Raw genomic sequence first — 15,863 nt, forward strand, 5'->3', positions numbered from 1 at the left:
CTGCAGGTTTTTGTTCCAACCCAGTTGCTTAATTAGAAAATAATCCTTGCCAATAATTTAATTTCATGACTTGTTAATGCTTTAAATCTGCCATGTCAGGTCATTCTCATATTCTAGATTTTTTTTTCCTTTCTAAGGATATTGTCCAAATTATTTGAAGTCTAAAATTGAAGAGTAATTCTCAGCCCTTTACTTTTTTCTCTTCACTTTCCTTCTAAGTATTTAATTAAACCAAAGAGTGCACATTAAATACACACAGGTGTAAATGGAAACAAGTTAAATGGAGAAATGCTAATTTCTTTTGTCATTTGCATCTTATTGCTAATAAGGAGCAATTAAAAACCAAGAATACAGCTGTTTAAGACTAAAATAGGCAATAAGGGTTCAAAATCTTAATGAGCGAGACAACTAAAATGGAGAAGTGTCACTTGAGCAATAAGTGCTTCTGATTAAGTAACTGGGTTGGAACAAAAACTTGCAGCCACTGCAGCCCTCCAGGAATGACTTTGCCCACCCCGGGTGTAGTCAATTGGCAGGATGCTGGCCTCTATTGCAGCCTCATGGTTGTAAACTTCCAGCCTAGCACGTGCTGCTCTCAAACGCTTTTCAGCTTTCAGTCGCTCCAATTCACACTTGTGAGTCTCTAGCTCCCTTCTTTGGTGTTCTTCTATTTGCCGTATTCTTTCTTGCTGTCTCTTTTCTTCCAGCATAACTGTAAATTCAGCCTCCTTTGCTGCTAATTCTGCTGCAGCATCTGCCCGTTTTGCTGCCATGCATGAAGTTTCAGAATTGTTGCTGGATCTTTTGCTTACTCTTGAGACAGTCGAAACATAAATGGATCTAGCATATTCATGATGCAGAAGCTGGCGAAGACGACATTTTTCTCTTTCAGCATTAAACTCACCATCGATGCCAGCTAACCTCTCATTTGCAATTTTAGTAATGTCAGCCGTCACTGCTTCACATGCATCTATTCTGCGTCTTAAATCTGAAGATGGTGTGATGTTATTTCGAATTGTTACATAAATGGCTATAACATCGCCTTTTCTTTTTTCAGGTTCATCAATCAGTACAGATAGTTGGCTTTCTGTAATGTCTGTCTTAAGCTGTTCTCTTACTTCCCGAGCTTGGATATTCCACTGATCATACAAATAGTTTAGCCTTTTTTCCTTCCTTTGAGCTTCTTCTCTTTGAAATATAACCATTTTTTCTGTGGGCTTTCGCTCACGACTAGAGCAACGAGGGTCAGCCCTTTGGAGTTTTTGTTGAATGCTAGTCTGCATCTCTTCACTAATTTGAATCGCTTCTTCTAAGCAATCTCTCTGTGCACTCTCTTCATTTTGAAGCAAACTATCTGGCTCTAAAACCTTCAACTGGAGACTACCAATCTGCTCCTGCAATGCTCCCACGCCTGAAAGAATAGGAGCTGGCTCTGTAATCTTTGTGAAAAAAAAGGCACTTGTATACACAAATAAACCTAATACAATACAAAGATATCAATATCTCTTAGTAACACTGTTAAAGAATTATGTCAGTTTTAAAAGCTTTGAATTAACTATGACTCTGTCCAAAAAATTACAATTGAACAATAATCAGTCAGATATTTCACAGTTCCCTTGTAAGAGCGGACACTAAACCTTTAAACAGTGAATACAGAATCGTCCTTAAAGCCAAATTCTATCAAAGGGTCAGGATTAATCCCTCGTCATACATATGCACACATATATAAACCGTTTGTTTTTCTCTTAACCTCACTAATATATACAGTCTTTTTTTTAATGTCAACAGTACTCACGGTGATGTTATAACCGTTTATGCCAGCATTTGACCATCGCACCAAAATCCATTCGTTATCTGTCGCTAATATTTAATATTCCCTTGCAGAAGTCCTCGTATTGAAATTCTTAAACTGTACTTTCTTTTCCATTGTAAAGTGGAAACTGAGCGTCACCGCTTCGTCTTTAAACTCCTTTGCAAATCAGACGAATCACCGGCACTTCACCCTTAACTCCGTCACGATGGGTACGAATCACCAGCGCTTCACCCACGACTTCAATTCGGCAGGACGACAAGACACGATGAGTGGTCAAGCTCTTACTGTAGCGACCCCGGCTGAATGATGGTCAACTCTCAGACTGATGGTTCATGAAAGTTTATTACCGTTTCCGTGACCTTGTTTCATAAACACACCGTAAGAGCTTGTTCACTTTTCACCGAGGTGCTTGTTTGTTAACCCACTATGTCGCCATTTTCCTTTCCTATTCCCGGCAAAATTGCACAATTAATTATGCAAACCAAAGACACCCAAAAAAAAAAGTATCAAAATAAAAGTCACGCAAATGCTGTGATTCAAGCCCTGCTGAAGCATCATGTGTCCTTTACAGGGCCCTCCTCACTCACGCACCAGCCTCAGGGCGTACCTTGCCTTTGCTTAGCCAGAGAGCGAGAGGACTACTTAACAGATTTAGATCTTTTTTTTTCTATAATTTGTTTGAAAATTCCAGTTGTTTTTTCTCATTGCACTAAGAATCATAGTTCACTTACAGGAGCGATATATTCATGCTAATCCGAGATAGAGGCTGCGGGAAAGTGTGATATCAGGAGTGGGGAGCCAGGCAGAGCCCTCCTCACTCACGTGCCAGCCTCCATTTGAACTGCTCTATCTTTAGCCACATGTTGGAGTGGACCTTGACTCTGCTTAGCTTTGTTTATTGATTTTTAAAGTTTTTCCTGTTTCGCTACTACGTGGGTCAAGCCGCGAAGGACGGCTTATATATATATATATATATATAAATGAAACAAGAATGCATGTACCCTTCTGGGCTGTGCTTCACTAATAATGTCCTATCTGACATTTGGCTCACCCACTTGACCACCATAGTGCCACTCATAAGCAGTCCATTACTCCCTTCCTATCTCCATCCATCCATCCTCTTCCTCTTATCTGAGATCGGGTCGCAGGGGTAGCAGCATAAGCAGAGAGGCTCAAACTTTCCTCTCCCCGGCCACTTCTTCCAGCTCTTCCAGGAGAATCCCAAGGCGTTCCCAGGCCAGTCGGGAGACATTTTCCATCCAGCATGTCCTGGGTCTTCCCAGGGGCCTCTTCCCGGTTAGACATGCCCAGAACACCTCACCAGGGAGTTGTCCAGGAGGCATCCTGATCAGATGCCCGAGCCACCTCATCTGACTCCTCTCGATGCGGAGGAGCAGCGGCTCTACTCTGAGCCCCTACTGGATGACTGAGCTTCTCACCCTATCTTTAAGGGAAAGCCCAGACACCCTGCGGAGGAAACTCATTTCAGCTGCTTGTATTCGCGATCTCGTTCTTTCGGTCACTACCCATAGCTCATGACCATAGGTGAGGGTAGGAACGTAGATCGACTGGTAAATTGAGAGCTTTGCCTTACAGCTCAGCTCTTTTTCACCACGACAGATGATTGCAGAGCCCGCATCACTGCAGATGCCGCACCGATCCGCCTGTCATCTACGTCCATTCTACCCTCACTCGTGAACAAGACCCCAAGATACTTGAACTCCTCCACTTGGGGCAGGATCTCTCCCCAACCCTGAGAGGGCACTCCACCCTTTTCCGCTGAGGACCATGCTCTGGGATTTGGAGGTGCTGATTCTCATCCCAGCCTCTTCACACTCAGCTGCGAACCGATCCAGAGAGAGCTGAAGATCACAGCCTGATGAAGCAAACAGGACAACATCATCTGCAAAAAGCAGTGACCCAATCCTGAGTCCACCAAACCGGACCCCTTCAACACCCTGGCTGCGCCTAGAAATTCTGTCCATAAAAGTTATGAACAGAATCGGTGACAAAGGGCAGCCCTGGGGGAGTCCAACTCTCACTGGAAACGGGCTCGACTTACTGCCGGCAATGCGGACCAAGCTCTGACACCGGTTGTACAGGGACCGAACAGCTCTTATCAGGGGTCCGGTACCCCATACTCCCGAGCACCCCACAGGATTCCCGAGGGACATGGTCAATGCCTTTTCCAAGTCCACAAAACACATGTAGACTGGTTGGGCAAACTCCCATGCACCCTCCAGGACTCTGCTAAGGGTGAAGAGCTGGTCCACTGTTCGCGACCAGGACGAAAACCACACTGTTCCTCCTGAATCCGAGGTTCGACTATCTGACGGACCCTCCTCTCCAGAACCCCCGAATAGACTTTTCCAGGGAGGCTGAGGAGTGTGATCCCTCTATAGTTGGAACACACCCTCCGGTCCCCCTTTTTAAAGAGGGGGACCACCACCCCGTCTGCCAATCCAGAGGCACTGTCCCGATGTCCATGCGATGTTGCAGAGACGTGTCAACCAAGACAGTCCTACAACATCCAGAGCCTTAAGGAACTCGGTATCTCATCCACCCCGGGGCCCTGCCACCAAGGAGTTTTTTGACCACCTCGGTGACTTCAGTCCCAGAGATGGGAGAGCCCACCTCAGAGTCCCCAGGCTCTGCTTCCTCATTGGAAGGCATGTTAGTGGGATTGAGGAGGTCTTCGAAGTACTCCCCCCACCGACCCACAGCGTCCCAAGTCGAGGTCAGCAGCGCACCATCCCCACTATATACGGTGTTGACACTGCACTGCTTCCCCTTCCTGAGACACCGGACGGTGGACCAAAGTCATTCTCCATGGCCTTTCCAAACTCCTTCCATGCCCGAGTTTTTGCCTTAGCAACAACCGAAGCCGCCTTCCACTTGGCCTGTCGGTACCTATCAGCTGCCTTCAGAGACCCACAGGACAAAAAGGTCCTATAGGACTCCTTCTTCAGCTTGACAGTATCCCTCACCACCGGTGTCCACCAGCAGGTTTGGGGATTGCCACCACGACAGGCACCGACCACCTTGCGGCCACAGCTCCGGTCAGCCGCCTCAACAATAGAGGCACGGAACATGGCCCATTCGGACTCAATGTCCCCACCTCCCTCGGGGCGTGGTTGAAGTTCTGCGGAGGTGGGAGTTGAAGCTACTTCTGACAGGGACTCTGCCAGCCGTTCCCAGCAGACCCTCACAACACGTTTGGGCCTACCAGGTCTGACCGGCATCTTCCCCCACCATCGAAGCCAACTCACCACCAGGTGGTGATCAGTTGACAGCTCCGCCCCTCTCTTCACCCGAGTGTCCAAGACATATGGCGCAAGTCCGGACACGACCACAAAGTCAATCATCGAACTGAGGCCTAGGGTGTCCTGGAGCCAAGTGTACATATGAACACCCTTATGCTTGAACATGGTGTTCGTTATGGACAGTCCATGATGAGCACAGAAGTCCAATAACAAAACACAGCTCGGGTTCAGATCAATCCCAATCACGCCCTTCCAGGTCTCACTGTCATTGCCCACGTGAGCATTGAAGTCTCCCAGCAAAATGAGGGAATCCCAGAAGGTATGCCCTCTAGCAACCCCTCCAGAGACTCCAAAAAGGGTGGATACTCCAAACTGCTGTTCAGTGCATACGCACAAACAACAGTCAGGACCCTTCCCCCCACCCGAAGGAGGAGGGAGGCCACCCTCTCGTCCACCGGGGTAAACCCCAATGCACAGGCTCCAAGTCGGGGGGCAATAAGTATGCCCACACCTGCTCGGCGCCTCTTACCGGGGGCAACTCCAGAGTGGTAGAGAGTCCAGCCCCTCTCAAGGAGATTGGTTCCAGAGTCCAAACTGTGCGTCGAGGTGAGTCCAACTATATCTAGCGGAACCTCTCGACCTCGCACTAGCTCAGGCTCCTTCCCTTCAGAGAGGTGACATTCCACGTCCCAAGAGCCAGTTTCTGTAGCCGAGGATCAGACCGCCAAGGTCCCGCCTCGCCAACACCCAACTCACACTGCACACGACCTCCTTGGCCCCTCCCATAGGTGGTGAGCCCATGGGTGCAGGCCTGGCCACCAGGCACTCGCCATCGAGCCCCACCTCCAGGCCTGGCTCCAGAGGGGGCCCCGGTGACCCGCGTCTGGTCAAGGGAAAAAGTCATCCAAGGTTTTTGTTCTTCATCGGAGGTTTGTTGGACCACTCTTTGTCTCATCCCTCACCTAGGACCAGTTTGCCTTGGGTGGCCCTACCAGGGGCATAAAGCCCCGGACAGCATAGCTGCTAGGATCATTGGGACATGCAAACCCCTCCACCACGATAAGGTTTCCTATCTCTATTTCTTTATTCCTCCAGTCAGTTGAGGGATCACCAGAATTTCCTTCTGACTGCACATTCAATGAGCTCCTGGAATGTAGGGGCTTTTAACTCTCTTGATTATAATGCCAATCCAATTGTTTATAATACCAATGAGTCCAATTCTGGAAAATTCCTGGTCAAAGATGGCTTTTCTCTTTGTTTCTGGAACTCACCCCACATTAGATCTCCACCTAGTTGCTCCTCATGTGTCTACACCTGAATGTCTTCCTTTGGCCTTAAAAGAATATAAGAAATTTGACAATCGAGAGGAGACCATTCAGTCCATCAGGCCCGGTTGTTTAGCTAATAGCTAAGCTGCTCCAATATCTCATCCAGATTCTTCTTAACACTTGTCATGGTTTCTGTTTCAACTCCATGTCTCAGTGGTTTGTCCCAGAGTCCCACAACTCTTTGTGTAAAGCGGTGCCTCCGGGCTTTAGTTTTAAATGCACTTCCCTTATTTTCCACAGATGTCCTTCAGTACCAGATTCACCCTTAAGCTGAAAGAATGTTGCTGAAGGCCACGTCTCAAAGGAAGCTTGCCACTTTCAGAAGTACTTCACAGCCTACACATTCCTTTCTGGTATTGTCTACCCAAGAGGTGCTGTCATGTCAGTTTTCTCCTCTTTGACCCTTCTTTCTTTGCCCTTCTTATAGGACTCCCTGTCTGTTGCTCTTCAGCTGGGCTCAGACTTTCTGTCTCTTAGCCACCATTGTTTTTCTACACTGACACATTCACTGTGGGTTTTCTCTCTTCTCTGATGAAGGTTTGTGAGACTAACTTCAGTCCTGTCTTCAGACCTTTTGGGCCCCTATCTATGGCATCCCATGATCCTTCTATAAAAGCAGCCATCTTTGATGAGGAAGTAAAGACCCAAGCATATTTTTATAGCATTGAACATTCCTTCTGTGTTAAGTGCCTTTCCCAGCACCCAGGAATCATCACTCATGTGACTTTGACTCAAGATTTCTGGATTTCATGTTAGAAGACAGAGCCATCTACTGTGCATTGTTGTAGGAGGCTTGGCTTTTCTAAACAGAGAAAGAGAATACAGCAGCTGTCCCTGAAGTGTGTGACTGTGACATCAGCCACTTTACACTCCTGTGTCACGCCAAGCCCAACAAGCTGAGTGTTTGTATTTGTCTGTGCATAAATATATGTGACCTAGTCATTTCGGACTTGTCACTAGTCCCAAACTTTCCCTGTACCCACAACCAATCTGAAAGATGTTGATGAACAACAAGCATTCATCCATCGTTTTAAAGATTCAGAATTTCAAGGAGGTGAAACATGTTCTGAGTGGGGAATGCCAGTCTATCAGTGGACACACTCTCAGGCTACAGCCACACTGTTACATCATTTTGTCCACACTACTCTGGTGTTTTTAACCCCCAAGAAAGGAAATGTATGAAAATGGTCTCCAGAGGTGCATTTTTCTAAAAATGCCAACTCAGTATTGCAGTATAGATGGGTGGAAATGAACACTCTTGAAAATGCAAACTCTAATCACACCCTGAATTTGTTCTTGTTTTATACATAGCTTTTCCCTGATTGGATCCTACTGGTTTCAATGTCTCATTCTCTGAAGAATACCATATTCCAACATGCTGGACATGGAGGAGTTGCTTTTCATAGCGTTTGCTACGTTGCTTATCTGTATGCATGTAAATTTGTTTTTGTACAGTTTGAATGCTGTATAACCCTGAGAACCCTAAAGAAGTTACAAGCTACAGTAACTCACATTGGAGAGATTGTGAAGACTGATGCCCAGGTGCTTCACCAGTTGTAGATTTTAGGAAGAGGGGCAAAGAGAGAAAATGCACGCGGCATCTCAGCAGAAGGCACTTGGGAGATTCTGAAGTCAGCTGGAAGAAGGTGCTGTGGTCTGCTGAGACCAAAATTGAACTTTTTGGTCATCACACTAAAAACTCTCACAACAGGCTGAGAGGATGCATCTCTGCAGCAGCACTTGGTAGGCTTGTTAGGGGAAAATAAAGGCAGCAAAGTACAAGGAAACCTTTAAGGAAGACCTTATGGAGTTTGCAAGAAATCTGCACTTTGGTAGAAGATAACAAGCCTTAGCATAAAGTCAAAGCTAAAGAGGAATGGGTTAGTCAATGTTAGTGCCCTGGAGTGGCCGAGTCAGAGTCCAATGGAGAATCTGTGGCTGAATTACAAAAAAAAGGCTGTTTACTCGCAATCTCCATGGCACATAACAGAGCTGCAGTAGCTTTGCAAGATGGAGAAGACAAATGGGGGAAAAATGGCAACGTCCAGATGTGCAAAACTGATAAAGACGGACCTGTGCACACAGACTCAAGGCCATCATGGCTGCTATCTAGTAAATTCTGACTTCAAGGGGATGAACTCTTATTATAATCACTCATTTTTTGTCATTATATTTGTAATTAATTTAGACAACTTTGCAGAGATGTGTTGTCATTTTGACATTAAAGAGTCTTTTTCTGTTGATCAGTGTCAAAAAAGACAAAATTAATCCACTGTGATTCAATGTTTTACAGCAATAAAATGTGAAAACTTCTGAGTGGTGAATACTTTTTATAGACACTGTAGTTATGGACATTAAAGGAAGTTTGCAAGAGATAGATCTGAATGACATTATAGATAGATAGATAGATAGATAGATAGATAGATATTAAAGGCACTATAGTATATAATAGATAGATAGATAGATAGATAGATAGATAGATAGATATGAAAGGCACTATCTATATATATAATTCACTAAGGCAAGACAACCATGAAAAGCACGCCGGAAGGGGCGTGGATTCACTAAGCCGCCGACAAGTGAGACACCTATGGCGCATGAAGAAGGAGCCACGCCCACCAACTCCATTGGATACGGCGACAACTCGCAGGGCCACGCCCACCAAGTCGGACGCGAGGACACAGAAAAAGTGGCGTCATTTATATTCGTCTGTCGAGGAGGCCACATGCGGTGCAGGGCAGGTTAATGTCATGCACCTCCGAGCTACGTTGACTGTTCATAGAGGCGAGTTTCTCCGGAGGTGAATCGCCATATGCAGCAGGTGAGGGGTATCTCATGGGATCTTTAAAACAATCCTTTACAACTGAGGTTAAAACACAATGAAGTAAGCAGTCTTTAAAAACCGATTTTTCGGTTACAACGCATGACCGCTTGCACCATAGCAAACTGTTTTACACACTACATACAGATTCGCATCCGCGACAAACATGCGTCTTCTTAGATGCTCCTGCAGGAACACGGAAGACGTTTTCCTACCCACCAACACTACTTTTTCACCGGCCCGCCTCCCCTCGCTCTCTAGGCATTCACACTGCCTGCCCATGTGCCCGTACGCAAAAACTCACCGACCACCCATTTAGCCTCTTTCGTCTTTGCTAGGAGTCCACATGCACGTCTAAGCCACATTGACTTTTCATTATTCTTTTTGGTTTCGACACCATGAAAAACCATGCGAAAGGAACAACGAAGCCCCGCCCAGAAACTCTACCCCTCCTCCCACGTGCTCAGGAACGCACCTCAGACCACTGCCCGCCAAATCAAACAGCTCATCAAACACATACTCACTCGCATTGGTCTGTGCTCCGGTCCAAACTCAGCTGTGAGCCACGTTGACTATTCTTTTGCCCTCCATGGCTGCTGCTTCAAATGTATTTCATGGAAACAACAATTCTTTCAATGTTATGGAAATTCCTGCTTCAGGTAATTGTTTGTTTCTGTCAGTCGGGTTTTTTTTGAAGAAATGTCATTGACGAAACTGTTGCTCTCAAACTTCGTGACATGGCTCTTAGCTTTGTTTGCCAACATTGGGATAACCGGTGACGTGGTGTCCGTTGTTCTTAGTCACAGAGGCATTATTATACAGTCTGCTCAACAATACGCTGATTACATGAATACGTCCAGACTCTATGGTGCAGCGTGTCAAACGGTTTTGAGGGTATCCCATGGGATCCTTAAAACAATCCTTTACAACTGAGGTTAAAACACAATGAAGTAAGCAGTCTTTAAAAACTAAGTTTTCAGTTACGACGCTCCACCACGTGCTCCATGGCAAACTGTTTTACACGCTACATACAGCAATTCGCATCCGCAACAAACATGCGTCTTCTTAGATGCTCCTGCACTTTGTTCACACCCCCCTCCCACCTCGCTACTACCGTGGTCAGGTGTCTTGGTGGATTATATATAGAAAGGCAGCGAAACCGCACAGAGCAATGAAAAGTCTACAGTTCCATCTTTTCATTCACTTTCTGTTGTATCCTCAAACCCTCCCTTTTAGACAACGGTGTCTTTCCAGAAGTGTTTAGCATTCAATAAATAATTATGCATGACATTGACCGTGTGTCTACCGCGTGGGTAAGCCGTTGAGCCCCATTCGGGCTGCAAACCGTGGAATTCCCACTAAGTGCAACTCATACGCTCCCCAGGGCCGATCCTGGCGACGGGCAAAAACGTGCCCCGCGTGGCGCCAAACTCAAAGGCGGCGTTGAGGAGAGGCGTGCAGCAGCCGGCGCGCTGCGACCGGCGGCTGTCCGCCTTTGAATTTTAAAGTCTGAGCGCCGCCGACTATAGCAGCGGCGGCGTTTGCAGTGAGCAAAGTTTGACAAAGTGGCGTGTATTGTAGTCGATGCGTTGATGCCTATTAGGGACTCCACATACATAGCGATTTGCTCGCGCGCGGGCGAAAAGCCTTTGATGGTTGCCGCTCATCGCACGCTCTGTCTGAACGGTTCCATTGCTTACCATGTGTTTACGGCACGCTCTCTAAATGTGTGTAGTCCCTTAGTCAACGTTCAACTTGCATATTTCATAGTTGCGTCGCGAAGGCGATAGATTTCATGTGAGACGCGTACGTTCCTCAACGGGATTGCGAGTCAAGAGAAGCGGCAAAAGACAGCGGAGCTGCGGCGATCTCTGAATTGACTGTCACTGTGTGCAGAGCTGCCTGTCGCTTAGAACGATTAAATAAACCGGCTTTCTAATCTAGGCTGGTTTGATTTGAAATTAATCGTTTGAAATTAAATTTTATTTATACATCCCGACTCTAACCCTAACACCGTCATAATCCTGTTTGAAGTAGTACATGTAATAGTAATATCCGTCATATCATAATAGAAAATAGGTACATAGGGCGGCGAAACCACATTCGCACAAAGGCGACCGTCTACCCCGGATCGGTCCTGACGCTCCCACTGGTTGCGTCGCGACAAACGTGCGTCTTCTTAGGGCTCATTTATACCTCAGAACGCGTACGCGTCCGCATCATGGCTGCCACGCGTTCCCAGCGTTCATTTCACTCGTCCTCTGAGCAGGTCCTCAGAAATTAACGCGACGCGTGCGCGAGTTGCAGTACCAGCAAAAAGTCGGGGGGCGCAGTGTGCTAAAAGTCGGAACATGACGTCAGTGTCTCTGTTTACTATCTACATGTGACAGAAAGCCTCTGTGGAGATCCTTCGGCGATCGATGTGCGCGCTTTGCTGTTTGATGAATGGTTCGATGTGGTGAAGCAAAATGCCGACATACAGATGCATTCGTGGTGCTTTTATATTCAAGCATCGCATATTCCCGATCGTAATGACACGATACATTTTAAAAGTCTCACATACCATCTTTTGTGCCGTCTTTTTTATTTTTTTACTTTACCTGCTGTCAGGTCCAAGAAGCTCGTAGCGATTAAAAACTGGGATGACGTGTACGATGGTCTGCTTTAATAATAAAGTAAACTACGAGGTTAAAGTGAACATTTCGAGATTGAAGCAGAAATTTCCACTTTAATCACAAAATACACGTTTTCACCGTGTCTTTTATTTTTTTTCTCAGTGGCTCAAATACAGCGCTATACATTATGTTGCCGATGTGAAGTTGCAAAAAAATAGACGGCACTGAGACTTTTAAAATGTATCCATCCCGTAGGATCGGCATAGACGGCTTTCAGTCACATGTAGATAGTTCCCAAATGTAATGACACGATACATTTTAAAAGTCTCACATGCCATCTTTTGTGTCGTCTTTTTTAATTTTTTTTATTTTTGCAACTTAACAACAGCAACATAATGTATAGCGTTATATTTGAACCACTGAGAAAAAAATAAAGGACTGTCGTAAACGTCATCCCAGTTTTTAATCGCTACGAGCTTCTTGGACCTGACAGCTGTGGCAAGCAGCAAAAGATCACCACACAGAACAAATGAAATGTCTGATATTCCAACTCTCTGCACATTTAGAATCTTTAGATTCATACTTGATATCACTTTCCTGATGAAATGCATTAAAGTGTGTATGTTACATTTTACATATAATTTCATTTAAATAATGAATACTGTTAATAATTACACACATGGGGGTGACACGGTGGCGGAGCAATAGCACTGCTGTCTCGCAGGGAGTTACGTTGCTGGTATGTCCTGCTTGTATTCCACACTGTGCTCCGGTTTCCTTCCAAAGATAAGCAGATTTGGGGATTTGGTGCCGCTAAAATGACGCTAGTGTATCTCTGTGCTTGTATTCACCTTGCGATGAGCGGAGACCTCGTCCATGGATTGTTTCTCAGTCGTGCCCAATGCTTGTTGGAATGGACACATCCCTGGACTGATGGATTTAATCAATAAACATCCTTTTCACAGATATTGCGGTAAGGTGTTATCGGAATTTAATAGGTGTTTTAGGCAATTCACAACACCGAGAAACCGAACATGTTCTCACCGTGATAATATCTCACACTGCCACCTGGTGGACTCCTCCAGATTTACGTAAAGTACGCGCGCAAGTATAAACACAACAACGCTTGCGTAGAAGGAGCGTCCGCTGCAGCATGCGTCGCGTCGCGTGAAGTATAAATGAGCCCTTAGATGCTCCTGCACTTTCTACGCACCCCCCTCCCACCTCGCTACTACCGTGGTCAGGTGTCTTGGTGGATTATATATAGAAAAGCGGCCAAAACCACACAGAGCAATGAAAAGTCCACGTCAGTCACATGTGCATCTGGACTGTGTAAAGACGACGACACAAGTGACAAATTGGAGGTGGGCACGTGACCGGGCAGTACATACTGAATGAGAAATCAGCAGACTAGCATGACGGACGGAGCTGAATGGACGTCCTTCTCTCCTCCCGTTCCACTCTCCGTGCCGTGAACCCCCATCCCTCTGTCTGGCAGCAGAAGGCGCGAGGACGATCCGCCGGTTTTCAGTCACGGACGATTGTGTGTTGGTTCGTTCCGTGCATTGTTACAATGTTGCTTTTCTTGCTGATTTATTACATTACCGGTGTTTCAAATGTTAATTTTCTCCCTGTGCTTAAAATTCAATAAAAAACCGGCCTGATTATGCGGCGTATGGTACGCCGCGGGTTGGCTAGTAGTATATAATAGATAGATAGATATGAAAGGCACTATATAATAGATAGATAGATAGATGTAAAAGGCACTATATCATAAATATGTTTATAGGGTCATTCTTTCAGCTATTCACCTCCTTTTACAGTTCTCAAACAAACTGCCTTGGTTTTACAGTATATAGCACCTCTAGTAAATGCCATGCTAACACACTTCTTCAGTTCAGGTTCACAACTCTTTATGGACATATTTTTTTACAGCCAGAGCGCAGGTGGGTTTAGTGACTTGCTCAACATCATACTGTAGAAGTAATTGAAGGTGGGCACACTTAAGGTTCAGACTCCATTTCCTTATCCATTACACCAGGAATGTCTGACCTGCTGAACTACTGAACATGCCACACTTTACCACTCTGGGGTGTATGTGGAGCTTGTAGTCACTGCTGCCCTTGATTGGTAGGTTCATTCCTTTCCTTATTCAATAACGACATGCAGGAACAAGTGCAAGACAACTTTGGGCAAGGTACCCATACATCACATTCACATCTACTCACAAAATGGCAATTTAGAGATGCCACTCAGTCTAACCAGCATGTGTTTTGGATGTGGGTGAAAAGTATCGCCTCTACATCAACACAAGGAGAACGTGGAAACTCTTCACAAATGGTGATCGGGTTAGGATTTGACCTCGGCTCCCTGGAGGTGTGAGGTAGCAATGCTAATGAATGCACCCACTTTTACGTTTGTACATTTATTTGTTCACTAGCTGCGCTACCCGTCTAAGATGGGTTGAAATCAAAATAATCAACGTAGACCTCAGAAATGAATGTTTGCAGTGTATCATGCAATACATACGTCTCTGTTATGTGCCCTTTGGTATGGGACTCGTAAAAGCAGTGATAATTCTTGTGATGTGCCATCTATGACAGAGACATGGCAACCAGATAAACAAACAGACAGACACGCAGACATGTATCTTTTTGTTAAGATGGATTACCTTTTCAGAGTTTTTCAGGCTGAAGTCCACCCTTGGGGGCATTGGGTGCCAGTCATCTACGGGGCATATTCATACTCACCTTAATCACCAATTAACTTAGTATGCACACCTTTGGGATGTGGGCAGAAAATGCAGATTCACACAGCGACACAGAAACAATGTGCAAACTCCACACTGTCAGTGAGCTGGGAATTGAACCTAATCTCTTTAAAATATATATTTTTTTCCATTTATTGTATTTGGAAATATGGGTATGTGTGTTAATTTACAAAATGATGTACTGGCACCTTCTTGAGGATTATCTGTTTTTCACCAAGTGCTACCAGGATAGCCTCAGTTCCCCATGACCCTCAAATAGATAAGCAGATTAGAAAATGGATGGTCGGAAACATTCTGTAAGAAGTAAAACTGCATTTAAAGATTTAAGGAGATTTCTCAGGGGGGTTTGTCTGTCCCCCAGCACTTAGAATGCCTTCTGGGACTCAGATTTCTGCTGCTCGTAGCTAACTGGTGATGCTAAACTGGCACTGAGAGTGAATGTGCCCTCCAATAACGTGTCCTTCACTTCACTTCATGTTGACAGATTACGCTCCAGCACCTCAAGACCTTGTAATGGAATTAGTGTGTCCAGAAAACAGAGGAGGTGATGGATGGATGGAGGTAAATTGCTGTACTTTAGTGTAACCTGCCACATTTGGACTGCAGAGGAGTATTCTGTGTAGCATGGCTACAGTCTGTCCCTATCTGTCTGAAGCCCTTTGTCAGGCCTTCATCATCTCTCGTCTCGATTACTGTAATTCTCTCTTCAATGGTCATTCTTCTTGAAGTGTTAACTGACTTGTACAAGTTCAGCTTGCAGTCCAGATCTATGCTATATTCCTGCCAGGGCCTCCAGTCAGACACAAAGGCGGCCTTAAAAGCGACAGCAAATCCACTCACACTGACACCCCTGCATAAGCCCATAAGACCCCCCACCACACCCACTCCATCACTCATAACACTTAAAGCTCCACCGACTCGCCTTTGCACTCTTTCGAACTGTGCAGCGCCCTCTGCTGAGTCACAGACATGTTACGGCATCTCATTCTCTGCTCCTCCAAGTGTCTATCAGTCACCATCAAAGGCCGGTCAGGTCCTGAAGAGCCACATGGACCTTGTGCTGGAGCAGGCTGAAAATCTCTGATGGTTCTGTGATGTTACGTTATTTCTGCTCTGACCATGGATCACTTTGCTGCTTAAGGTCTCCTTCACTATTCTTTTAAGACATCTTTGAATAAAGGTCAGTGTTCGGCGGAGGTGGCGTCCTTCCTGAACATTTTGGGAACAATAACTACTTTTTCCTTTCACCTGGT

Source organism: Polypterus senegalus, chromosome 9 (assembly GCF_016835505.1).
Source record: "Polypterus senegalus isolate Bchr_013 chromosome 9, ASM1683550v1, whole genome shotgun sequence".
NCBI classification, from domain to species: Eukaryota; Metazoa; Chordata; class Cladistia; order Polypteriformes; family Polypteridae; genus Polypterus; species Polypterus senegalus.